We start from the raw sequence: 27,929 nt of genomic DNA on the forward strand, positions 1-27,929 counted from the left end.
GACGATGAAACACAGAAATTGCATCCGAATTTAATACAAAAGTGACAATGCCGACTTAAGTACAAGAGGACTGACACTCTAACTTTCTATGATTTGAACCTCTCCTGTGAGTCCAATTTTAGATTCCGATGCTACACTTCAGGTTTACTGTATCCCTTGGACCTTCTAATTGACGATCAAACACAGAAATTGCATCCGAATTGAATACAAATGGCACAATGCCGACTTAAGTACAAGAGGACTGACACTCTAACATTCAATGATTTGAACCTCTCCTGTGAGTCCAGTTTTAGATTCCGATGGTTCACTTCAGGTTTACTGTATACCTGGGACCTTCTTATTGACGATGAAACACAGAAATTGCATCCCAATTGAATACAAAAGGCACAATGCCCACTTGAGTACAAGAGTGCTGACACTCTAACTTTCTATGATTTGAGCCTCTGCTGTGAGTTGAGTTGTATATTCCGATGCTTCACTTCACGTTTACTGTATCCCTCGGTTCTTCTTATTGACGACGAAACACAGAAATTGCATTTGAAATTAATACAAAAGGCACAATGCTGACTTAAGTACAAGAGGACTGACACTCTAACTTGCTATGATTTAAACCTCTCCTGCGAATCCTGTTTTAGAGTCCAATGCTTCACTTCAGTTTTGCTATATACCTTGGACCTTCTTATTAACGATGAAACACAGAAATTGCATCCGAATTTAATACAAAAGGAGCAATGCCGACTTAAGTACAAGAGGACTGACACTCTAACTTTCTATGATTTGAACCTCTCCTGTGATATGAGTTGTAGATTCCGATGCTTCACTTCAGGTTTACTGTATACCTTGGACTTTCTTTTTGACGATGAAACACAGAAATTGCATTCGAATGTAATACAAATGGCACAAGGCCGACTTGAGTACAGGAGGACTGACACTCTAACTTTCTATGATTGGACCTCTCCTGAGAGTCCAGTTTTAGATCCGATGCTTCACTTCAGGTTTACTGTATCCCTTGGACCATCTTATTGACGATGAAACACAGAAATTGCATCTGAATTTAACACAAAAGGCACAATGCCGACTTAAGTACAAGAGGACTGACACTCTAACTTTCTAAGATTTGAACCTCTCCTGTTAGTCCAGTAATAGATTCTGACGCTTCACTTCAGGTTTACTGTATACCTTGGACCTTCTTATTGACGACGAAATACAGAAATTGCATCCCAATTTAATACAAAAGGCACAATGCCGACTTAAGTACAAGTAGACTGACACTCTAATTCTCTATGATTTGAACCTCTCCTGTGAGTTCAGTTTTAGATTCCAATGCTTCACTTCTGGTTTACTGTATCCCTTCGACCTTCTGATTGACGATGAAACACAGGAATTGCATCCGAATTTAATACAAAAGACACAATGCCGGCTTAAGTACAAGAGGACTGACACTCTAACTTTCTATGATTTGAACCTCTCCTGTGAGTTGAGTTTTATATTTCGATGCTTCACTTCAGGTTTACTGTAAACCTTGGACCATCTTATTGACGATGAAACACAGAAATTGCATCCGAATTTAATACAAAAATGCACAATGCCAACTTGAGTACAAGAGGGCTGACACTCTAACTTTCTATGATATGAGCCTCTCCTTTGAGTTGAGTTGTAGTTTCCGATGCTTCACTTCACGTTTACTGTATCCCTCGGTTCTTCTTATTGACGACGAAAACAGAAATTGCATCCGAAATTAATACAAAAGGCACAAAGCCGACTTAAGTACAAGAGGACTGACACTCTAACTTGCTACGACTTAAACCAATCCTGTGAATCCTGTTTTAGATTCCAATGCTTCACTTCAGTTTTTCTATATACCTTGGACCTTCTTATTGACGATGAAACACGGAAATTGCATCCGAATTTAATACAAAAGGCACAATGCCGACCTAAGTACAAGAGGACTGACACTCTAACGTTCTATGATTTGAACCTCTCCTGTGAGTCCAGTTTTAGATTCCGATGCTGCACTTCAGGTTTACTTTATCCCCTGGACCTTCTTATTGACGATGTAACACAGAAATTGCATCCGAATTTAATACAAAAGCACAATGCCGACTTACGTACAAGAGGTCTGACACTCAAGCGTTCTATGATTTGAACTTCTCCTGTGAGTCCAGTTTCAGATTCGATGCTGCACTTCAGGTTTCCTGTATACCTTGGACCATCTTACTGACGATGAAACACAGAAATTGCATCCGAATTAAATACAAAAGTGACAATGCCGACTTAAGTACAAGAGGACTGACACTCTAACTTTCTATGATTTGAACCTCTCCTGTGAGTCCAATTTTAGATTCCGATGCTACACTTCAGGTTTACTGTATCCCTTGGACCTTCTAATTGACGATCAAACACAGAAATTGCATCCGAATTGAATACAAAAGGCACAATGCCGACTTAAGTACAAGAGGACTGACACTCTAACATTCAATGATATGAACCTCTCCTGTGAGTCCAGATTTAGATTCCGATGCTTTACTTCGGGTTTACTGTATCCCTTGGACTTTCTTACTGACGATGAAACACAGAAATTGCATCCGAATTTAATACAAAAGGCACAATGCCGACTTAAGTGCAAGAGGACTGACACTCTAACTTTCTATGATTTCAACCTCTCCTGTGAGTTGAGTTTTATATTTCGATGCTTCACTTCAGGTTTGCTGTAAACCTTGGACCTTCTTATTGACGATGAAACACAGAAGTTGCATCCCAATTGAATACAAAAGGCACAATGCCTACTTGAGTACAAGAGGGCTGACACTCTAACTTTCTATGATTTGAGCCTCTCCTGTGAGTTGAGTTGTAGATTCCGATGCTTCACTTCACGTTTACTGTATCCCTCAGTTCTTCTTATTGACGACGAAACACAGAAATTGCATTTGAAATTAATACAAAAGGCACAATGCCGTCTTAAGTACAAGAGGACTGACACTCTAACTTGCTATGATTGAAACCTCTCCTGTGAATCCTGTTTTAGATTCCAATGCTTCACTTCAGTTTTGCTATATACCTTGGACCTTCTTATTAACGATGAAACACAGAAATTGCATCCGAATTTAATACAAAAGGAGCAATGCCGACTTAAGTACAAGAGGACTGACACTCTAACTTTCTATGACTTGAACCTCTCCTGTGATATGAGTTGTAGATTCCGATGCTTCACTTAAGGTTTACTGTATACCTTGGACTTTCTTTTTGACGATGGAACACAGAAATTGCATCCGAATTTAATACAAAAGGCACAAGGCCGACTTGAGTACAGGAGGACTGACACTCTAACTTTCTATGATTTGAACCTCTCCTGTGAGTCCAGTTTTTGATTCCGATGCTTCACTTCAGGTTTACTGTATACCTTGGACCTCCTTATTGACGAAGAAACACAGAAATTGAATCCGAATTTAATACAAAAGGCACAATACCGAATTAAGTACAAGAGGACTGACGCTCTTACTTTCTATGATTTCAACCTCTCCTGTAAGTCCAGTCTTAGATCCGATGCTTCACTTCAGGTTTACTGTATCCCTTGGACCTTCTTATTGACGATGAAACACAGAAATTGCATCTGAATTTAATACAAAAGGCACAATGCCGACTTAAGTACAAGAGGACTGACACTCTAACTTTCTATGATTTGAACCTATCCTGTAAGTCCATTAATAGATTCCGACGTTTCACTTCAGGTTTACTGTATACCTTGGACCTTCTTATTGACGATGAAACACAGAAATTCCATCCGAAGTTATTACAAAAGGCACAATGCCGACTTAAGTACAAAAGGACTGACACTTTAACTTTCTGTGATTTGAACATCTCCTGTAAGTACAGTTTTTGATTCCGATGCTTCACTTTAGGTTTACTGTATACCTTGGACCTACTTATTGACGATGAAACACAGAAATTGCATCCGAAGTTAATACAAAAGGCACAATGCGACTTAAGTACAAGAGGACTGACTCTCTAACTTTCTATGATTTGAAACTCTCCTGTGATATGAGATGAAGATTCCGATGCTTCACTTCAGGTTTACTGTATACCTTGGACTTTCTTGTTGACGATGAAACGCAGAAATTGCATCCGAAGTTTTTACAAAAGGCACAATGCCGACTTAAGTACAAAAGGACTGACACTCTAACATTCTATGATTTGAACCTCTCCTGTGAGTCCAGTTTTTGATTCCGATGCTTCACTTCAGGTTTACTGTATACCTTGGACCTTCTTATTGACGATGAAACACAGAAATTCCATCCGAAGTTATTACAAAAGGCACAATGCCGACTTAAGTACAAAAGGACTGACACTTTAACTTTCTGTGATTTGAACATCTCCTGTAAGTACAGTTTTTGATTCCGATGCTTCACTTTAGGTTTACTGTATACCTTGTACCTACTTATTGACGATGAAACACAGAAATTGCATCCGAAGTTAATACAAAAGGCACAATGCGACTTAAGTACAAGAGGACTGACTCTCTAACTTTCTATGATTTGAACTTCTCCTGTGAGTTGAGTTTTATATTTCGATGCTTCACTTCAGGTTTACTGTAAACCTTGGACCTTCTTATTGACGATGAAACACAGAAATTGCATCCGAATTTAATACAAAAGGCACAACGCCAACTTGAGTACAAGAGGGCTGACACTCTAACTTTCTATGATTTGAGCCTCTCCTGTGAGTTGAGTTGTAGATTCCGATGCTTCACTTCACGTTTACTGTATCCCTCGGTTCTTCTTATTGACGACGAAAGACAGAAATTGCATCCGAAATTAATACAAAAGGCACAATGCCGACTTAAGTACAAGAGGACTGACACTCTAACTTTCTATGATTTGAAACTCTCCTGTGATATGAGATGAAGATTCCGATGCTTCACTTCAGGTTTACTGTATACCTTGGACTTTCTTGTTGACGATGAAACGCAGAAATTGCATCCGAAGTTTTTACAAAAGGCACAATGCCGACTTAAGTACAAAAGGACTGACACTCTAACATTCTATGATTTGAACCTCTCCTGTGAGTCCAGTTTTTGATTCCGATGCTTCACTTCAGGTTTACTGTATACCTTGGACCTTCTTATTGACGATGAAACACAGAAATTCCATCCGAAGTTATTACAAAAGGCACAATGCCGACTTAAGTACAAAAGGACTGACACTTTAACTTTCTGTGATTTGAACCTCTCCTGTTAGTCCAGTTATAGATTCCGACGCTTTACTTCAGGTTTACTGTATACCTTGGACCTTCTTATTGACGATGAAATACAGAAATTGCATCCGAATTTAATACAAAAGGCACAATGCCGACTTAAGTAAAGGAGGACTGACACTCTAACTTTCTAAGATTTGAACCTCTCCTGTCAGTCCAGATTTAGATTCCGATGCTTCACTTCAGGTTTACTGTATCCCTTGGACCATCTTATTGACGATGAAACACAGAAATTGCATCCGAATTTAATACCAGAGGCACAATGCCGACTTAAGTACAAGAGGACTGACAATCTAACTTTCTATGATTTGAACCTCTCCTGTGAGCCCAGTTTTAGATTCCAATGCTTCACTTCAGGTTTACTGTATCCCTTTGACCTTCTGATTGACGATGAAACGCAGAAATTGCATCCGAATTTAATACAAAAGGCACAATGCCGGCTTAAGTACAACAGGACTGACACTCTAACATTCTATGATTTGAACCTCTCCTGTGAGTTGAGTTTTATATTTCGATGCTTCACTTCAGGTTTACTGTAAACCTTGGACCATCTTATTGACGATGAAACACAGAAATTGCATCCGAATTTAATACAAAAGGCACAATTCCAACTTGAGTACAAGAGGGCTGACACTCTAACTTTCTATGATTTGAGCCTCTCCTTTGAGTTGAGTTGTAGTTTCCGATGCTTCACTTCACGTTTACTGTATCCCTCGGTTCTTCTTATTGACGACGAAACACAGAAATTGCATCCGAAATTAATACAAAAGCCACAATGCCGACTTAAGTACAAGAGGACTGACACTCTAACTTGCTATGATTTAAACCTCTCCTGTGAATCCTGTTTTAGATTCCAATGCTTCACTTCAGTTTTGCTATATACCTTGGACGTTCTTATTGACGATGAAACACGGAAATTGCATCCGAATTTAATACAAAAGGCACAATGCCGACCTAAGTACAAGAGGACTGACACTCTAACTTTCTATGATTTGAACCTCTCCTGTGATATGAGTTGTAGATTCCGATGCTTCACTTCAGGTTTACTGTATACCTTGGACCTTCTTATTGACGATGAAACACAGAAATTCCATCCGAAGTTATTACAAAAGGCACAATGCCGACTTAAGTAAAAAAGGACTGACACTCTAACTTTCTATGATTTGAACATCTCCTGTAAGTACAGTTTTTGGTTCCGATGCTTCACTTTAGGTTTACTGTATACCTTGGACCTTCTTATTGCCGATGAAACACAGAAATTGCATACAAATTTCATACAAAAGGCACAATGCCGACTTAAGTACAAGAGGACGGACGCTCTTACTTTCTATGCTTTGAACCACTCCTGTGAGTCCAGTTTAGGATCCGATGCTTCTCTTCAGGTTTACTGTATCCCTTGGACCATCTTATTGACGATGAAACACAGAAATTACTTCTGAATTTAATACAAAAGGCACAATGCCGACTTAAGTACAAGATGACTGACACTATTAATTTCTATGATTTGAACCTCTCCTGTGAGTCCAGTTATAGATTCCGACGCTTCACTTCATTTTTACTGTATACCTTGGATTTTCTTATTGACGATGGAATACAGAAATTGCATCCGAATTTAATACAAAAGGCACAATGCCTACTTAAGTACAAGAGGACTGACAATCTAACTTTCTATGACTTGAACCTCTCCTGTGTGCCCAGTTTTAGATTCCGACGCTTCACTTCAGGTTTAATATATACCTTGGATCTTCTTATTGACGATGAAATGCAGAAATTGCATCCCAATTTAATACAAAAGGCACAATGCCGACTTAAGTACAAGTGGACTGACACTCTAACTTACTATGATTTGAACCTCTCCTGTGAGTTCAGTTTTAGATTCCAATGCTTCACTTCAGGTTTACTGTATCCCTTGGACCTTCTTATTAACGATGAAACACAGAAATTGCATCCGAATTTAATACAAAAGGCACAATGCCGAATTAAGTACAAGAGGACAGACACTCTAACTTTCTATCATTTGAACCTGTCCTGAGAGTCTAGTTAGAGATTTCGATGCTTCACTTCAGGTTTACTGTAAACCTTGGACCTTCTTATTGACGATGAAACTAAGAAATTGCATCCGAAATTAATACAAAAGGCACAATGGCGACTTAAGTACAAGAGGACTGACACTCTAACTTTCTATGATTTAAACCTCTCCTGTGAATCCAGTTTTGGATTCCGATGTATCACTTCAGGTTTGCCGTATACCTTGGACCTTCTTATTGACGATGAAACACAGAAACTACATCCGAATTTAATACAAAAGCACAATGCCGAGTTAAGTACAAGAGGACTGACACTCTAACTTTCTGTGATATAAACCTCTCCTGTGAGTCCAGTTTTAGATTCCGATGCTTCACTTCAGGTTAACTGTATACCTTGGACCTTCTTATTGACGATGAAACACAGAAATTGCCATCGAATTTAATACAAAAGGCACAATGCCGACTTATGTGCAAGCGGACTGACACTCTAACTTTCTATGACATAAACCTCTCCTGTGAGTTGAGTTGTAGATTCCGATGCTTCACTTCAGGTTTACTGTATACCTTGGTCATTCTTATTGACGATGAAACACAGAAAATGCATCCAATTTAATACAAAAGGCACAATGCCGACTGAAGTACAAGAGGACTGACCCTCTAACGTTCTATGATATGATCCTCTCCTGTGAGTCCAGTTTTAGATTCCGATGCTTCACTTCAGGTTTACTGTATCCCTTGGACCTTCTTATAGACGATGAAACACAGAAATTGCATCCGAATTTAATACAAAAGGCATAATGCCGACATAAGTACAAGAGGACTGACACTCTAACTTTCTATGATTTGAGCCTCTCCTGTGAGCCCAGTTTTAGATTCCGAAGCTTTACTTCAGGTTTACTGTATACCTCTGACCTTCTTATTTACGATGAAACACAGAAATTGCATCCGAATTTAATACAAAATTCACAATGCCGACTTAAGTACAAGAGGACTGACACTCTAACTTTCTATGATCTGAGCCTCTCCTGTGAGTTAAGTTGTAGTTTCCGATGCTTCACTTCACGTTTACTGTATCCCTCGGTTCTTCTTATTGACGACGAAACACAGAAATTGCATCCGAAATTAATAAAAAAGGCACAATGCCGACTTAAGTACAAGAGGACTGACACTCTAACTTGCTATGATTTAAACCTCTCCTGTGAAATTTTTTTTACATTCCAATGCTTCACTTCAGTTTTTCTATATACCTTGGACCTTCTTATTGACGATGAAACACAGAAATTGCATCCGAATTTAATACAAAAGGCACAATGCCGACTTAAGTACAAGAGGACTGACACTCTAACTTTCTATGATTTGAAACTCTCCTGTGATATGAGATGAAGATTCCGATGCTTCACTTCAGGTTTACTGTATACCTTGGCCTTTCTTGTTGACGATGAAACGCAGAAATTGCATCCGAATTCAATACAAAAGGCACAATGCCGACTTGAGTACAAGAGGACTGACACTCTAAATTTCTATGATTTGAACCTCTCCTGTGAGTCCAGTTTTTGATTCCGATGCTTCACTTCAGGTTTACTGTATACCTTGGACAATCTTATTGACGATGAAACACAGAAATTCCATCCGAAGTTATTACAAAAGGCACAATGCCGACTTAAGTACAAAAGGACTGACACTCTAACATTCTATGATTTGAACATCTCCTGTAAGTACAGTTTTTGATTCCGATGCTTCACTTTAGGTTTACTGTATACCTTGGACCTTCTTATTGACGATGAAATACAGAAATTGCATCCGAATTTCATACAAAAGGCACAATGCCAACTTAAGTACAAGAGGACGGACGCTCTTACTTTCTATGCTTTGAACCACTCCTGTGAGTCCAGTTTAGGATCCGATGCTTCTCTTCAGGTTTACTGTATCCCTTGGACCATCTTATTGACGATGAAACACAGAAATTGCTTCTGAATTTAATACAAAAGGCACAATGCCAACTTAAGTACAAGAGGACTGACACTCTAAATTTCTATGATTTGAACCTCTCCTGTGAGTTCAGTTATAGATTCCGACGCTTCACTTCAGGTTTACTGTATACCTTGGAACTTCTTATTGACGATGAAATACAGAAATTGCATCCGAATTTAATACAAAAGGCACAATGCCGACTTAAGTACAAGAGGACTGACACTCTAACTTTCTATGATTTGAACCTCTCCCGTGAGTCCAGTTTTAGATTCCGATGCTTCACTTCCGGTTTACTGTATCCCACGGATCATCTTATTGACGATGAAACACAGAAATTGCATCCGAATTTAATACCAGAGGCATAATGCCGACTTAAGTACAAGAGGACTGACAATCTAACACTCTATGACTTGAACCTCTCCTGTGGGGCCAGTTTTAGATTCCGACGCTTCACTTCAGGTTTAATATATACCTTGGATCTTCTTATTGACGATGAAATACAGAAATTGCATCCCAATTTAATACAAAAGGCACAATGCCGACTTAAGTACAAGTGGACTGACACTCTAACTTTCTATGGTTTGAACCTCTCCTGTGAGTTCAGTTTTAGATTCCAATGCTTCACTTCAGGTTTACGGCCCCCCTGGACCTTCTGATTGACGATGAAACACAAAAATTGCATTATAATTTAATACAAAAGGCACAATGCCCGACTTACGTACAAGAGAACTGACACTCAAACTTTCTATGATTTGAACCTGTCCTGAGAGTCCAGTTTTAGATTCCGATGCTTCACTTCAGGTTTACTGTATCCCTTGGACCTTCTTATTAACGATGAAACACGGAAATTGCATCCGAATTTAATACAAAAGGCACAATGCCGAATTAAGTACAAGAGGACAGACACTCTAACTTTCTATGATTTGAACCTGTCCTGAGAGTCCAGTTTTAGATTTCGATGCTTCACTTCAGGTTAACTGTATACCTTGGACCTTCTTATTGACGATGAAACACAGAAATTGCCATCGAATTTAATACAAAAGGCACAATGCCGACTTATGTACAAGCGGACTGACACTTTAACTTTCTATGATATAAACCTCTCCTGTGAGTTGAGTTGTAGATTCCGATGCTTCACTTCAGGTTTACTGTATACCTTGGTCATTCTTATTGACGATGAAACACAGAAAATGCATCCAATTTAATACAAAAGGCACAATGCCGACTGAAGTACAAGAGGACTGACCCTCTAACGTTCTATGATATGATCCTCTCCTGTGAGTCCAGTTTTAGATTCCGATGCTTCACTTCAGGTTTACTGTATCCCTTGGACCTTCTTATAGACGATGAAACACAGAAATTTGCGTCCGAATTTAATACAAAAGGCATAATGCCGACATAAGTACAAGAGGACTGACACTCTAACTTTCTATGATTTGAGCCTCTCCTGTGAGCCCAGTTTTAGATTCCGAAGCTTTACTTCAGGTTTACTGTATACCTCTGACCTTCTTATTTACGATGAAACACAGAAATTGCATCCGAATTTAATACAAAATTCACAATGCCGACTTAAGTACAAGAGGACTGACACTCTAACTTTCTATGATCTGAGCCTCTCCTGTGAGTTAAGTTGTAGATTCCGATGCTTCACTTCACGTTTACTGTATCCCTCGGTTCTTCTTATTGACGACGAAACACAGAAATTGCATCCGAAATTAATAAAAAAGGCACAATGCCGACTTAAGTACAAGAGGACTGACACTCTAACTTGCTATGATTTAAACCTCTCCTGTGAAATTTTTTTTACATTCCAATGCTTCACTTCAGTTTTTCTATATACCTTGGACCTTCTTATTGACGATGAAACACAGAAATTGCATCCGAATTTAATACAAAAGGCACAATGCCGACTTAAGTACAAAAGGGCTGACACTCTAACTTTCTATGATTTGAAACTCTCCTGTGATATGAGATGAAGATTCCGATGCTTCACTTCAGGTTTACTGTATACCTTGGACTTTCTTGTTGACGATGAAACGCAGAAATTGCATCCGAATTCAATACAAAAGGCACAATGCCGACATGAGTACAAGAGGACTGACACTCTAACATTCTATGATTTGAACATCTCCTGTAAGTACAGTTTTTGATTCCGATGCTTCACTTCAGGTTTACTGTATCCCTTGGACCATCTTATTGACGATGAAACACAGAAATCGCTTCTGAATTTAATACAAAAGGCACAATGCCAACTTAAGTACAAGAGGACTGACACTCTAAATTTCTATGATTTGAACCTCTCCTGTGAGTCCAGTTATAGATTCCGACGCTTCACTTCAGGTTTACTGTATACCTTGGAACTTCTTATTGACGATGAAATACAGAAATTGCATCCGAATTTAATACAAAAGGCACAATGCCGACTTAAGTACAAGAGGACTGACACTCTAACATTCTATGATTTGAACCTCTCCTGTGAGTCCAGTTTTAGATTCCGATGCTTCACTTCTGGTTTACTGTATCCCACGGATCATCTTATTGACGATGAAACACAGAAATTGCATCCGAATTTAATACCAGAGGCATAATGCCGACTTAAGTACAAGAGGACTGACAATCTAACTTTCTATGACTTGAACCTCTCCTGTGAGGCCAGTTTTAGATTCCGACGCTTCACTTCAGGTTTAATATATACCTTGGATCTTCTTATTGACGATGAAATACAGAAATTGCATCCCAATTTAATACAAAAGGCACAATGCCGACTTAAGTACAAGTGGACTGACACTCTAACTTTCTATGGTTTGAACCTCTCCTGTGAGTTCAGTTTTAGATTCCAATGCTTCACTTCAGGTTTACGGCCCCCCCTGGACCTTCTGATTGACGATGAAACACAAAAATTGCATCCTAATTTAATACAAAAGGCACAATGCCGACTTACGTACAAGAGAACTGACACTCAAACTTTCTATGATTTGAACCTGTCCTGAGAGTCCAGTTTTAGATTCCGATGCTTCACTTCAGGTTTACTGTATCCCTTGGACCTTCTTATTAACGATGAAACACGGAAATTGCATCCGAATTTAATACAAAAGGCACAATGCCGAATTAAGTACAAGAGGACAGACACTCTAACTTTCTATGATTTGAACCTGTCCTGAGAGTCCAGTTTTAGATTTCGATGCTTCACTTCAGGTTTACTGTAAACCTTGGACCTTCTTATTGACGATGAAACTAAGAAATTGCATCAGAAATTAATACAAAAGGCACAATGGCGACTTAAATGCAAGAGGACTGACACTCTAACTTTCTATGATTTAAACCTCTCCTGTGAATCCAGTTTTGGATTCCGATGTATCACTTCAGGTTTGCCGTATTCCTTGGACCTTCTTATTGACGATGAAACACAGAAACTACATCCGAATTTAATACAAATGCACAATGCAGACTTAAGTACAAGAGGACTGACCCTCTAACTTTCTATGATTTGAACCTCTCCTGCGAGTTGAGTTGCAGATTCCGATGCTTCACTTCAGGTTTACTGTATACCTTGGACATTCTTATTGACGATGAAACACAGAAATTGCACCCGAATTTAATACAAAAGGCACAATGCCGACTTGAGTACAAGAGAACTGACACTCAAACCTTCTATGATTTGAACCTGTCCTGAGAGTCCAGTTTTAGACTCCGATGCTTCACTTCAGGTTTACTGTAAACCTTGGACCTTCGTATTGACGACGAAACTCAGAAATTGCATGCGAAATTAATACAAAAGGCACAATGGCGACTTAAGTACAAGAGGACTGACTCTCTAACTTTCTATGATATAAACCTCTCCTGTGAGTTGAGTTGTAGATTCCGATGCTTCACTTCAGGTTTACTGTATAACTTGGTCATACTTATTGACGATGAAACACAGAGAAATCATCCAATTTAATACCAAAGGCACAATGCCTACTTAAATACAAGAGGACTGACACTCTAACGTTCTATGATATGATCCTCTCCTGTGAGTCCAGTTTTTGAATCCGATGCTTCACTTCAGGTTTACTGTATCCCTTGGCCCTTCTTATTGACGATGAAACACAGAAATTGCATCCGAATTTAATTCAAAAGGCACAATGCCGACTTAAGTACAAGAGGACTGACACTCTAACTTTCTATGATTTAAACCTCTCTTGTGAGACCAGTTTTAGATTCCGATGCTTCACTTCAGGTTTACTGCATACCTTGGACGTTCTTATTGACGATGAAAAACAGAAATTGCATCCGAATTTAATACAAAAGGTACAATGCCGACTTAAGTACAAGAGGACAGACACTCTAACATTCTATGATTTGAACCTCTCCATTGAGTTGAGTTATAGATTTCGAAGCTTCACTTCAGGTTTACTGTAAACGTTGGACCTCCTTATTGGCGATGAAACACAGAAATTGCATCCGAATTTAATACAAAAGGCGCAATGCCGACTTAAGTACAATAGGACAGACTCTCTAACTTTCTATGATTTGAACCCGTCCTGTGAGTCTAGTTATACTTTCCGATGCTTCACCACAGGCTTACTGTACCACTTGGACCATCTTATTGACGACGAAACACAGAATTTGCATCCGAATTTAATACAAAAAGCACAATGCCAACTTAAGTACAAGAAGACTGACACTCTAACTTTCTATGATTTAAACCTCTCCTGTGAGTTGAGTTGTAGATTCCGATGCTTCACTTCAGGTTTACTGTATACCTTGGTCATACTTATTGACCATGAAACACAGAAAATGCATCCAATTTAATACGAAAGGCACAATGCCGTCTTAAGTACAAGAGGACCGACACTCTAACTTTCTATCATTTGAACCTCTCCTGTGAGTCCAGTTTTTGATTCCGATGCTTCACTTTAGGTTTACTGTATACCTTGGACCTTCTTATTGACGATGAAACACAGAAATTCCATCCGAATTTAATACAAAAGCCACAATACCGACTTAAGTACAAGAGGACTGACACTCTAACTTTCTATGATTTGAACCTCTCCTCTGAGACCAGTTTTTGATTCCGATGCTTTACTTCAGGTTTACTGTATACCTTGGACGATGAAACACAGAAATTGCATCCGAATTTAATACAAAGGGCACAATGCCGACTTAAGTACAAGAGGACTGACACTCTAACTTTCTATGATCTTAACCTGTCCTGTGAGTCCAGTTTTAGATTCCGATGATTCACTTCAGGTTTACTGCATCCCTTGGACCTTCTTATTGACGATGAAACACAGAAATTATATCCGAATTTAATACAAAAGGCACAATGCCGACTTAAGTACAAGAGGGCTGACACACTAACTTTCTATGATTTGAACCTCTCCTGTGAGTCCAGTTTCAGATTCCGATGCTTCACTTTAGGTTTCCTGTATACCTTGGACCTTCTTATTGACAATGAAACACAGAAATTACATCCGAATTTAATACCAAAGGCACAATGCCGACTTAAATACAAGAGGACTGGCACTCTAGCTTTCTATGATTTGAACCTCTCCTGTGAGTACAGTTTTAGATTCCGATGCTTCACTTCAGGATTACTGTATCCCTTGGACCCTCTTATTGACGATGAAGCATAGAAATTGCATCCGAATTTAATACAAAAGGCACAATGCCGACATAGGTACAAGAGGACTGACACTCTAGTTTTCTATGATTTGAACCTCTCCTGTGAGTCCAGTTTTACATTCCGATGCTTCACTTCAGGTTTCCTGTAAACCTTGGATCTTCTTATTGACGATGAAACACAGAAATTGCATCCGAATTTAATACAAAAGGCACAATGCCGAATTAAGTACAATAGGACTGACTCTCTAACTTTCTATGATTTGAACCTGTCCTGAGAGTCTAGTTATAGTTTCCGATGCTTCACTTCAGGTTTACTGTACCACTTGGACCATCTTATAGACGATGAAACACAGAAATTCCATCCGAATTTAATACAAAAGGCACAATGCCGACTTAGGTACAAGAGGACTGACACTCAACTCTTTATGATTTGAACCTCTCCTGTGAGACCAGTTTTTGATTCCGATGCTTTACTTCAGGTTTACTGTATACCTTGGACCTTCTCATTGACGATGAAACACAGAAATTCCATCCGAATTTAATACAAAAGGCACAATACCGACTTAAGTACAAGAGGACTGACACTCTAACATTCTATGATTTGAACCTCTCCTGTGAGACCAGTTTTTGATTCCGATGCTTTACTTCAGGTTTACTGTATACCTTGGACCTTCTTATTGACGATGAAACACAGAAATTGCATCCGAATTTAATACAAAGGGCACAATGCTGACATAAGTACAAGAGGACTGACGCTCTTACTTTCTACGATTTGAACCTCTCCTATGAGTCCAGTTTTAGATCCGATGCTTCACTTCAGGTTTACTGTACCCCTTGGACCATCTTATTGACGATAAAACACAGAAATTGCATCCGAATTTAATACAAAAGGCACAATGCCGACTTAAGTACAATAGGACTGACACTCTAACTTTCTATGATCTTAACCTGTCCTGTGAGTCCAGTTTTAGATTCCGATGATTCACTTCAGGTTTCCTGCATCCCTTGGACCTTCTTATTGACGATGAAACACAGAAATTATATCCGAATTTAATACAAAAGGCACAATGCCGACTTAAGTACAAGAGGGCTGACACACTAACTTTCTATGATTTGAACCTCTCCTGTGAGTCCAGTTTCAGATTCCGATGCTTCACTTTAGGTTTCCTGTACACCTTGGACCTTCTTATTGACAATGAAACACAGAAATTACATCCGAATTTAATACCAAAGACACAATGCCGACTTAAGTACAAGAGGACTGGCACTCTAGCTTTCTATGATTTGAACCTCTCCTGTGAGTACAGTTTTAGATTCCGATGCTTCACTTCAGGATTACTGTATCCCTTGGACCCTCTTATTGACGATGAAGCATAGAAATTGCATCCGAATTTAATACAAAAAGCACAATGCCGACATAGGTACAAGAGGACTGGCACTCTAACTTTTTATGATTTGAACCTCTCCTGTGAGACCAGTTTTTGATTCCGATGCTTTACTTCAGGTTTACTGTATACCTTGGACCTTCTCATTGACGATGAAACACAGAAATTCCATCCGAATTTAATACAAAAGGCACAATGCCGACTTAAGTACAAGAGGGCTGACACACTAACTTTCTATGATTTGAACCTCTCCTGTGAGTTGAGTTTTAGATTTCGTTGCTTCACTTCAGGTTTACTGTAAACCTTGGACCTCCTTATTGACGATGAAACACAGAAATAGCATCCGAATTTAATACAAAAGGCCAAATGCCGACTTAAGTACAAGTGGACTGACAATCTAACGTTCTATGATTTAAACCTCTCCTGTGAGACCAGTTTTAGATTCAGATGCTTCACTTCAGGTTCACTGCATACCTTGGACCTTCTTATTGACGATGAAACACAGAAATTGCATCCGAATTTAATACAAAAGGCACATAGCCGACTTAAGTACAAGAGAACTGACACTCTAACTTTCCATGATTTAACCGCTCCTGTGAGTCCATTTTTAGATTCCGATGCTTTCTCTTCAGGTTTTCTGTATACCTTGGACCTTCTTATTGACGATGAAGCACAGAAATTGCATCCGAATTTAATACAAAAGGCACAATGTCGACTTAAGAGCCAGAGGACTGACACTCTAACTTTCTATGATTTGAACCTCTTTGTAAGTCCAGTTTTAGATTCCGATGCTTCACTTCAGGTAACCTGTATTCCTTGAACATTCTTATTGACGATGAAACACAGAAATTGCATCCAAATTTAATACAAAAGGCAGAATGTTGACTTAAGTACAAGAAGACTGACACTCTAACTGTCTATGATTTGAACCTCTCCTGTGAGTCCAGTTTTATAATCCCATGCTTCACTTCAGGTTTACTGTATGCCTTGGATCTTCTTATTGACGATGAAACAAAGAAATTGCATCCGAATTTAATGTAAAAGGCACAATGCTGACTTAAGTACAAGAGGAGTGACACTCTAATTTTCTATGACTTTAACCTCTCCTGTGAGTCCAGTTTCAGATTCCGATGCTTCACTTCAGGTTTCCTGTATACCTTGGACCTTCTTATTGACAATGAAACACTGAAATTGCATCCGAATTTAATACCAAAGGCACAATGCCGACTTAAGTACAAGAGGACAGGCACTCTAGCTTTCTATGATTTGAACCTCTCCTGTGAGTACAGTTTTACATTCCGATGCTTCACTCCAGGTTTCCTGTAAACCTTGGCCCTTCTTATTGACGATAAAACACAGAAATTGCATCCGAATTTAATACAAAAGGCACAATGCCGAATTAAGTACAATAGGACTATACTCTCTAACTTTCTATGATTTGAACCTCTCTTGTGAGTCTAGTTATAGTTTCCGATGCATCACTTCAGGTTTACTGTACCACTTGGACCATCGTATTGACGATGAAACACAGAAATTCCATCCGAATTTAATACAAAAGGCACAATGCCGACTTAAGTACAAGAGGACTGACACTCTAACTTCCTATGATTTGAACCTCTCCTGCGAGTGCAGTTTTAGATTCCGATGCTTCACTTTAGGTTTGCTGTATACCTTGGACCCTCTTATTTACGATGAAACACAGAAATAGCATCCGAATTTAATACAAAAGGCACAAAGCCGACTTTAGTACAAGAGGACTGACACTCTAACATTCTATTATTTGAACCTCTCGTGTGAGTCCAGTTTTAGATTCCGATGCTGCACTTCAGGTTTACTGTATCCCTTCGACCTTCTTATTGAAGATGAAACATAGAAATTGCATCCGTATTTAACACAAAAGGCACAATGCCGACTTAAGTACAAGAGGACTGACACTCCAACTTTCTATGATTTAACCGCTCCTATGAGTCCATTTTTAGTTTCCGATGCTTTCTCTTTAGGTTTTCTGTATACCTTGGACCTTCTTATTGACGATGAAGCACAGAAATTGCATCCGAATTAATAAATAGGGCACAATGATGACTAAAGTACAAGAGGACTGACACTCTAACTATCTATGATTTAAACCTCTCCTGTGCATCCAGTTTTAGATTCCGATGCTTCACTTCAGGTTAACTGTATACCTTGGGCCTTCTTATTGACGATGAAACACAGAAATTGCGTCCGAATTTAATACAAAAGTCACAATGCCGACTTAAGAACAAGGGGACTGACACTCTAACTTCCTTTGATTTGAACCTCTCCTGTGAGTCCAGTTTTAGATTCCGATGCTTTGCTTCAGGTTTACTGTATCCCTTGGACCATCTAATTGACAATGAAGCACAGAAATTGCATCTGAATTTAATACAAAAGGCACAATGCCGACTTAAGTACAAGAGGACTGACACTCTAACTTCCTATGAGTTGAACCTCTCCTTCGAGTACAGTTGTTGATTGCGATGCTTCACTTCAGGTTTACTGTATCCCTTGGACCTTCTTATTGACGATGAAACACAGAAATTGCATCCGCATTTAATTCAAAAGGCACAATGCCGACTTAAGTACAAGAGGACTGACAATCTAACTTTCTATGATTTGAACCTCTCCTGTAAGTCCATTTATAGATTCTGATGCTTCACTTCAGTTTACCTGTATTCCTTCAACCTTCTTATTGACGATGAAACACAGAAATTGCATCCAAATTTTATACAAAAGGCACAATGCCGACTTAAGTACAAGAGGACTGAGACTCTAACTTTCTATGATTTGAACCTCTCCAGTGAGTCCAGTTTTAGATTCCCATGCTTCACTTCAGGTTTACTGTATAAATTGGATCTTCTTATTGACGATGAAACACAGATATAGCATCTGACTTTAATACAAAATGCACAATGCAGACTTAAGTACAAGAGGACTGACACTCTCACTTTCTATGATTTGAACCTCTCCCGTGAGTCCAGTTTTTGATTCCGATGCTTCACTTCAGGTTTACTGTATCCCTTAGACCTTCTTGTTTACGATGAAACACAGAAATAGCATCGGAATTTTATACAAAAGGCACAATGCCGACTTATGTACAAGAGGATGACACTCCAACTTTCTATGATTTTAACATCTCCTGTGAGTCCAGTTTTAGACTCCGATGCTTCACTTCAGATTTACAGTACACCTTGGACCTTCTTATTGACGATGAAACACAGAAATTGCATCCGAATTGAAAACAAAACGCACAATGCCGACTTAAGTACAAGAGGACTGACACTCTCACTTTCTATGATTTGAACCTCTCCCGTGAGTCCAGTTTTTGATTCCGATGCTTCACTTCAGGTTTACTGTATCCCTTAGACCTTCTTGTTTACGATGAAACACAGAAATAGCATCGGAATTTTATACAAAAGGCACAATGCCGACTTAAGTACATGAGGATGACACTCTAACTTTCTATGATTTGAACCTGTCCTGTGAGTCCAGATTTAGCTTCCGATGCTTCACTTCAGGTTTACTGAATCCCTTGGACCTGCTTATTGACGATGAAACACAGAAATTGCATCCGAATTTAATAAAAATGGCACAATTCCGAATTAAGTACAACAGGACAGATTCTCTAACTTTCTATGATTTGAACCTCTCCTGTGACTCCAGTTTTAGATTCCGATGCTTCACTTCAGGCTTACTGTACACCTTGGTCCTTCTTATTGACGATGAAACACAGAAATTGCATCAGAATATAATACAAAAGGCACAATGCCGACTTAAGTACAATAGGACTGACACTCTAACTTTCTATGATTTGAACCTCTCCTATGAGTCCAGTTATAGATTCCGATGCTTCACTTCAGGTTTACTGTATCCCTTGGACATTCTTATTGACGATGAAACACAGAAATTGCATCCGAATTTAATACAAAAATCTCAATGCCAACTTAAGTACAAGAGGACTGACACTCTAACGTTCTATGCTTTGAACCTCTCCTGTGAGTCCAGTTTTAGATTCCGATGCTTCACTTCAGGTTTACTGTATCCCTTGGACCTTCTTATTGACGATGAAACACAGAAATTGCATCCGAATTTAATACAAAAGGCACAATGCCGACTTAAGTACAAGAGGGCTGACACACTAACTTTCTATGATTTGAACCTCTCCTGTGAGTTGAGTTTTAGATTTCAATGCTTCACTTCAGGTTTACTGTAAACCTTGGACCTCCTTATTGACGATAAAACACAGAAATTGCATCCGAATTTAATACAAAACTCCAAATGCCGACTTAAGTACAAGTGGACTGACAATCTAACTTTCTATGATTTAAAACTCTCCTGTGAGACCAGTTTTAGATTCCGATGCTTCACTTCAGGTTCACTGCATACCTTGGACCTTCTTATTGACGATGAAACACAGAAATTGCATCCGAATTTAATACAAAAGGCACATAGCCGACTTAAGTACAAGAGGACTGACACTCTAACTTTCCATGATTTAACCGCTCCTGTGAGTCCATTTTTAGATTCCGATGCTTTCTCTTCAGGTTTTCTGTATACCTTGGACCTTCTTATTGACGATGAAGCACAGAAATTGCATCCGAATTTAATACAAAAGGCACAATGCCGACTTAAGAGCCAGAGGACTGACACTCTAACTTTCTATGATTTGAACCTCTCTGTAAGTCCAGTATGAGATTCCGATGCTTCACTTCGTGTAACCTGTATTCCTTGAACAATCTTATTGACGATGAAACACAGAAATTGCATCCAAATTTAATACAAAAGGCAGAATGTTGACTTAAGTACAAGAAGACTGACACTCTAACTGTCTTTGATTTGAACCTCTCCTGTGAGTCCAGTTTTATAATCCCATGCTTCTCTTCAGGTTTACTGTATGCCTTGGATCTTCTTATTGACGATGAAACAAAGAAATTGCATCCGAATTTAATGTAAAAGGCACAATGCTGACTTAAGTACAAGAGGAATGACACTCTAATTTTCTATGACTTTAACCTCTCCTGTGAGTCCAGTTTCAGATTCCGATGCTTCACTTCAGGTTTCCTGTATACCTTGGACCTTCTTATTGACAATGAAGCACAGAAATTGCATCCGAATTAATAAATAGGGCACAATGTCGACTAAAGTACAAGAGGACTGACACTCTAACTATCTATGATTTACACCTCTCCTGTGAATCCAGTTTTAGATTCCAATGCTTCACTTCAGGTTAACTGTATACCTTGGTCCTTCTCATTGACGATGAAACACAGAAATTGCACCCGAATTTAATACAAAAGTCACAATGCCGACTTAAGAACAAAGGGACTGACACTCTAACTTCCTTTGATTTGAACCTCTCCTGTGAGTCCAGTTTTAGATTCCGATGCTTCGCTTCAGGTTTACTGTATCCCTTGGACCATCTTATTGACGATGAAGCACAGAAATTGCATCTGAATTTAATACAAAGGGCACAATCCCGACTTAAGTACAAGAGGACTGACACTCTAACTTCCTATGAGTTGAACCTCTCCTCCGAGTACAGTTGTAGATTGCGATGCTTCACTTCAGGTTTACTGTATCCCTTGGACCTTCTTATTGACGATGAAACACAGAAACTGCATCCGCATTTAGTTCAAAAGGCACAATGCCGACTTAAGTACAAGAGGACTGACAATCTAACTTTCTATGATTTGAACCTCTCCTGTAAGTCCATTTATAGATTCCGATGCTTCACTTCAGTTTACCTGTATTCCTTGAACCTTCTTATTGACGATGAAACACAGAAATTGCATCCAAATTTAATACAAAAGGCACAATGCCGACTTAAGTACAAGAGGACCGAGACTCTAACTTTCTATGATTTGAACCTCTCCAGTGAGTCCAGTTTTAGATTCCCATGCTTCACTTCAGGTTTACTGTATAAATTGGATCCTCTTATTGACGATGAAACACAGATATAGCATCTGACTTTAATACAAAAGGCACAATGCAGACTTAAGTAGAAGAGGACTGACACTCTAACTTTCTATGATTTGAACCTCTCCTGTGAGTATAGTTTTAGATTCCGATTCTTCACTTCAGGCTTCCAGTAAACCTTTTACCTTTTTATTGACGATGAAACACAGAAATTGCATCCGAATTTAATACAAAAGGCACAATGCCGACTTAAGTACAATATGACTGACACTCTAACTTTCTATAATTTGAACCTCTCCTGTGAGTCTAGTTACAGTTTCCGATGCTTCGCGTCAGGTTTACTGTACCCCTTGGACCATCTTATTGACGATGAAACACAGAAATTGCATCTGAATTTAATACAAAAAGCGGAATGACGACTTAGGTACAAGAGGACTGACACTCTAACTTTCTATGATTTGAACGTCTCCTGTGAGTTTAGTTTTAGATTCCGATGCTTCACTTTAGGTTTACTGCATACCTTGGACCTTCTTATTTACGATGAAACACAGAAATTGCATCCGAATTTAATACAAAAGGCACAATGCCGACTTGAGTACAAAAGGACCGACGCTCTAACATTGTATGATTTGAACCTCTCCTGTGAGTCCAGTTTTAGATACCGATGTTTCACTTCAGGTTTACTGTATCCCTTGGACATTCTTATTGACGATGAAACACAGAAATTGCATCCGAATTTAATACAAAAGTCACAATGCCGACTTAAGTAAAAGAGGACTGACACTCCAACTTTCTATGATTTTAACCTCTCCTGTGAGTCCAGTTTTAGATTCCGATGCTTCACTTCAGATTTACAGTACACCTTGGAGCTTCTTATTGACGATGAAACACAGAAATTGCATCCGTATTGAAAACAAAAGGCACAATGCCGACTTAAGTACAAGTGGACTGACACTCTCACTTTCCATGATTTGAATCTCTCCTGTGAGTCCAGTTTTTGATTCCGATGCTTCACTTCAGGTTTACTGTATCCCTTGGACCTTCTTGTTCACGATGAAACACAGAAATTGCATCGGAATTTTATACAAAGGGCACAATGCCGACTTAAGTACAAGAGGATAACACTCTAACTTTCTATGATTTGAACCTGTCCTGTGAGTCCAGATTTAGCTTCCGATGCTTCACTTCAGGTTTACTGAATCCCTTGGACCTGCTTATTGACGATGAAACACAGAACTTGCATCCGAATTTAATAAAAATGGCACAATTCCGACTTAAGTACAACAGGACAGATTCTCTAACTTTCTATGATTTGAACCTCTCCTGTGACTCCAGTTTTAGATTCCGATGCTTCACTTCAGGTTTACTGTACACCTTGGACATTCTTATTGACGATGAAACACAGAAATTGCATCAGAATATAATACAAAAGGCACAATGCCGACTTAAGTACAATAGGACTGACACTCTAACTTTCTATGATTTGAACCTCTCCTATGAGTCCAGTTATAGATTCCGATGCTTCACTTCAGGTTTACTGTATCCCTTGGACATTCTTATTGACGATGAAACACAGAAATTGCATCCGAATTTAATACAAAATTCTCAATGCCAACTTAAGTACAAGAGGACTGACACTCTAACGTTCTATGTTTTGAACCTCTCCTGTGAGTCCAGTTTTAGATTCCGATGCTTCACTTCAGGTTTACTGTATCCCTTGGACCTTCTTATTGACGATGAAACACAGAAATTGCATCCGAATTTAATACAAAAGGCACAATGCCGACTTAAGTACAAGAGGGCTGACACACTAATTTTCTATGATTTGAACCTCTCCTGTGAGTTGAGTTTTAGATTTCGATGCTTCACTTCAGGTTTACTGTAAACCTTGGACCTCCTTATTGACGATGAAACATAGAAATTGCATCCGAATTTAATACAAAAGGCCAAATGCCGACTTAAGTACAAGTGGACTGACAATTTAACTTTCTATGATTTAAACCTCTCCTGTGAGACCAGTTTTGGATTCCGATGCTTCACTTCAGGTTCACTGCATACCTTGGACCTTCTTATTGACGATGAAACACAGAAATTGCATCCGAATTTAATACAAAAGGCACATAGCCGTCTTAAGTACAAGAGGACAGACACTCTATCTCGCCATGATTTAACCGCTCCTGTGAGTCCATTTTTAGATTCCGATGCTTCACTTCGGGTAACCTGTATTCCTTGAACATTCTTATTGACGATGAAACACAGAAATTGCATCCAAATTTAATACAAGAGGCAGAATGTTGACTTAAGTACAAGAAGACTGACACTCTAACTGTCTATGATTTGAACCTCTCCTGTGAGTCCAGTTTTTAATCCCATGCTTCACTTCAGGTTTACTGTATGCCTTGGATCTTCTTATTGTCGATGAAACAAAGAAATTGCATCCGAATTTAATGTAAAAGGCACAATGCTGACTTAAGTACAAGAGGAATGACACTCTAACATTCTATGATTTGAACCTCTCCTGTGAGTCCAGTTTCAGATTCCGATGCTTCACTTCAGGTTTCCTGTATACCTTGGACCTTCTTATTGACAATGAAACACAGATATTGCATCCGAATTTAATACCAAAGGCACAATGCCGACCTAAGTACAAGAGGACAGGCACTCTAGCTTTCTATGATCTGAACCTCTCCTGTGAGTACAGTTTTAGATTCCGATGCTTCACTTCAGGATTACTGTATCCCTTGGACCCACTTATTGACGATGAAGCATAGAAATTGCATCCGAATTTAATACAAAAGGCACAATGCCGACATAGGTACAAGAGGACTGACACTCTAATTTTCTATGATTTGAATCTCTTCTGTGAGTCAAGTTTTACATTCCGATGCTTCTCTTCAGGTTTCCTGTAAACCTTGGACCTTCTTATTGACGATGAAACACAGAAATTGCATCCGAATTTAATACAAAGGGCACAATGCCGAATTAAGTACAATAGGTCTGACTCTCTAACTTTCTATGATTTGAACCTCTCTTGTGAGTCTAGTTATAGTTTCCGATGCTTCACTTCAGGTTTACTGTACCACTTGGACCATGTTATTGACGATGAAACACAGAAATTAAATCCGAATTTAATACAAAAGGCACGATGCCGACTTTTGTACAATAAGACTGAACTCTAACTTTCTATGATTCAAACCTCTCGTGTGAATCCAGTTTTAGATTCCGATGCTTCACTTCAGGTTAACTGTATACCTTGGGCCTTCTTATTGACGATGAAACACAGAAATTGCATCCGAATTTAATACAAAAGTCACAATGCCGACTTAAGAACAAGGGGACTGACACTCTAACTTCCTTTGATTCGAACCTCTCCTGTGAGTCCAGTTCTAGAATCCGATGCATCGCATCTGGTTTACTGTATCCCTTGGACCATCTTATTGACGATGAAGCACAGAAATTGCATCTGAATTTAATACAAAAGGCACAATGCCCACTTAAGAACAAGGGGACTGACACTCTAACTTCCTATGAGTTGAACCTCTCCTCCGAGTACAGTTGTAGATTGCGATGCTTCACTTCAGGTTTACTGTATCCCTTGGACCTTTTTATTGACGATGAAACACAGAAATTGCATTAAAATTTAATACAAAAGGCACAATGCCGACTTAAGTACAAGAGGACTGACACTCTAACTTTCTATGATTTGAACCTCTCCAGTGAGTCCAGTTTTAGATTCCCATGCTTCACTTAAGGTTTACTGTATAAATTGGATCTTCTTATTGACGATGAAACACAGATATAGCATCTGACTTTAATACAAAAGGCACAATGCAGACTTAAGTACAAGAGGACTGACACTCTAACTTTCTATGATTTGAACCTCTCCTGTGAGTCCAGTTTTAGATTCCGATTCTTCACTTCAGGTTTCCAATAAACCTTTTACCTTTTTATTGACGATGAAACACAGAAATTGCATCCGAATTTAATACAAAAGGCACAATGCCGACTTAAGTACAATATGACTGACACTCTAACTTTCTATGATTTGAACCTCTCCTGTGAGTCTAGTTACAGTTTCCGATGCTTCGCGTCAGGTTTACTGTACCCCTTGGACCATCTTATTGACGATGAAACACAGAAATTGCATCTGAATTTAATACAAAAGGCACAATGCCGACTTAGGTACAAGAGGACTGACACTCTAACTTTCTATAATTCGAACGTCTCCTGTGAGTTTAGTTTTAGATTCCGATGCTTCACTTTAGGTTTACTGCATACCTTGGACCTTCTTATTTACGATGAAACACAGAAATTGCATCCGAATTTAATACAAAAGGCACAATGCCGACTTAAGTACAAGAGGACTGACACTCTAACATTCTATGATTTGAACCTCTCCTGTGCGTCCAGTTTTAGATTCCGATGCTTCACTTCAGGTTTACTGTACACCATGGACCTTCTTATTGTCGATGAAACACAGAAAGTGCATCCGAATTGAAAACAAAAGGCACAATGACGACTTAAGTACAAGTGACTGACACTCTCACTTTCTATGATTTGAACCTCTCCTGTGAGTCCAGTTTCTGATTCCGATGCTTCACTTCAGGTTTACTGTATCCCTTTGACCTGCTTATTGACGATGAAACACAGAAATTGCATCCGAATTTCATAAAAATGGCACAATTCCGACATAAGTACAACAGGACAGATTCTCTAACTTTCTATGATTTGAACATCTCCTGTGACTCCAGTTTTAGATTCCGATGCTTCACTTCAGGTTTACTGTACACCTTGGACCTTCTTATTGACGATGAAACACAGAAATTGCATCAGAATATAATACAAAAGGCACAATGCCGACTTAAGTACAATAGGACTGACACTCTAACTTTCTATGATTTGAACCTCTCCTATGAGTCCAGTTATAGATTCCGATGCTTCCCTTCAGGTTTACTGTATCCCTTGGACATTCTTATTGACGATGAAACACAGAAATTGCATCCGAATTTAATACAAAAATCTCAATGCCAACTTAAGTACAAGAGGACTGACACTCTAACGTTCTATGTTTTGAACCTCTCCTGTGAGTCCAGTTTTAGATTCCGATGCTTCACTTCAGGTTTACTGTATCCCTTGGACCTTCTTATTGACGATGAAACACAGAAATTGCATCCGAATTTAATACAAAAGGCACAATGCCGACTTCAGTACAAGAGGGCTGACACACTAACTTTCTATGATTTGAACCTCTCCTGTGAGTTGAGTTTTCGATTTCGATGCTTCACTTCAGGTTTACTGTAAACCTTGGACCTCCTTATTGACGATGAAACACAGAAATTGCATCCGAATTTAATACAAAAGACCAAATGCCGACTTAAGTACAAGTGGACTGACAATCTAACTTTCTATGATTTAAACCTCTCCTGTGAGACCAGTTTTAGATTCCGATGCTTCACTTTAGGTTCACTGCATACCTTGGACCTTCTTATTGACGATGAAACACAGAAATTGCATCCGAATTTAATACAAAAGGCACATAGCCGACTTAAGTACAAGAGGACTGACACTCTAACTTTCCATGATTTAACCGCTCCTGTGAGTCCATTTTTAAATTCCGGTGCTTTCTCTTCAGGTTTTCTGTATACCTTGGGCCTTCTTATTGACGATGAAGCACAGAAATTGGATCCGAATTTAATACAAAAGGCACAATGCCGACTTAAAAGCCAGAGGACTGACACTCTAACTTTCTATGATT

The sequence above is a fragment of the Schistocerca americana genome, chromosome 2 (genome assembly GCF_021461395.2).
Source record: "Schistocerca americana isolate TAMUIC-IGC-003095 chromosome 2, iqSchAmer2.1, whole genome shotgun sequence".
Taxonomy (NCBI): domain Eukaryota; kingdom Metazoa; phylum Arthropoda; class Insecta; order Orthoptera; family Acrididae; genus Schistocerca; species Schistocerca americana.